The sequence below is a fragment of the Eretmochelys imbricata genome, chromosome 11 (assembly GCF_965152235.1).
Source record: "Eretmochelys imbricata isolate rEreImb1 chromosome 11, rEreImb1.hap1, whole genome shotgun sequence".
Taxonomy (NCBI): domain Eukaryota; kingdom Metazoa; phylum Chordata; order Testudines; family Cheloniidae; genus Eretmochelys; species Eretmochelys imbricata.
Window position 1 is genome coordinate 76,105,989 of NC_135582.1, and position 1,564 is coordinate 76,107,552.

General features: G+C 61.4%; 1 non-coding gene across 1 annotated transcript; it reads left to right on the top strand.

Annotated features, from left to right (window-relative positions):
* Window positions 1-543: 543 nt before the first annotated feature.
* TRNAS-CGA (transfer RNA serine (anticodon CGA)) lies at window positions 544-625 on the top strand. The gene has a single exon. It is a non-coding gene; the product is annotated as a tRNA-Ser (tRNA).
* The last annotated feature ends 939 nt before the right edge of the window (window positions 626-1,564 follow it).

The following is a 1,564-nucleotide window of genomic DNA, read 5'->3' on the forward strand; positions in this document are numbered from 1 at the left end:
GTGACTTTTGGGTACTCTTCTGGCTCTGTCAATCTGTTTCTTCACTTCCGTAGGTGGGTATTGTAGTTGTAAGAAGGCTTGATAGAGATCTTGTAGGTGTTTGTCAGAGGGGTTGGAGCAAATGCGGTTGTATCGCAGAGCTTGGCTGTAGACGATGGATCGTGTGGTGTGGTCAGGGTGAAAGCTGGAGGCATGTAGGTAGGAATAGCGGTCAGTAGGTTTCCGGTATAGGGCGGTGTTTATGTGACCATCGTTTATTAGCACTGTAGTGTCCAGGAAGTGGATCTTAATCCCATCTCTGCTAAGGCTGCGTCTACACTCCCCCTTGTGTCGGTAGAACGTATGTGGCTCGGGGTGTGAATAAGCCACCCCCCGAGTGACACAAGTTACACGGACCTAAGCGCCGGTGTGGAGAGTGCTATGGTGCTGGGAGAGCTTCTCCTGCCAACATGGCTACGGCTGCTCGTTGAAGGTGGAGAGCTCCCTCCCGTCGGCTTCCAGCCGCTCCAGTAGAGACTGCCACTGGGGGCCACGTCACTCACAGCTGTGAGGGCCGAGCGGTTAAGGCGTTGGACTCGAAATCCATTCGGGGTTCCCTGCGCAGGTTCAAATCCTGCTCACAGCGAGGCCTGTGTTTTACCCACACTTGCTCACCAGGGCAATACATGTCCACCGGCCCTGAGACGCTCTCCATACACTCCCCACCCCAGGTAAACCCTGTTCTGCTCCTTTCTTGGGGATGCCTGGGATGGTGCCTCACGCTGTGTCCCTGTGGTCTCAGCTCCCGAGGCCTCTGCCCCTCACCCAGCGCCCCCCGGCTCAGCCCCACCCCTGGGTGCTGCTCCTCCCCAGAGCGTGGAAGGAGCTGAGCACGGGCAACCCGTAGAAGAGGCCACAGGAGCCTGAGCCTCCCCCAAAAGGCCGTCCATGTGGGGCGGAAACGATGGGGATGTGGGGCGGGTCTCCCCTCCGGAGGCCATTGGGCCCGTGGTCATCTTTCGAGCGCTGGAAGCGAAGCTCCAGAGAAGTGGGGGCCCCACCTGCACCCCGCTCCCCTCTGCCTCTTAGCCCGACGCCCTGCTCTTGCTCTGCCTCTTCCCATCCCCCCTCCGCCTCCTCCCCCAAAACCTGCGCCCCACCCCCCCTCGGCCTTTTCCCCCGCGGCCCCGTCTTCTCGTGCCTCTTCCTGTCCTGCTCCACCTCCTTCCTCAAGGACCCTCCTGCCCCCCGCTCACCGAAGACAGAGAAAAGGGACGGGTGCCTGGCCCCATGGCCCCCCGGCAACCCCCCTTCGGGGAAAGGGGCGGAGAGGAGCAAGCAGGGGGTGAGTGGTGTCTTGGGGGAAGAGGCGGAGAGGAGCGAGGGGCAGGTAGGGGGACCTCGGGGGCCAGAGGAGTGAACAGTGGGTGGGTGGGGCCTCGGGAGAAGAGGATGACCGGGGGCGGGGCCTCTGTGGCAGGGCCATGCTCTAGGTGCCGGTGGCCCCCCAACTTCTCGGGGTCATCTGAAACCCAGGATGAAGGTGACACAGGGCCTGGTTCCTCTTTGGGCTAAGATTCCATAA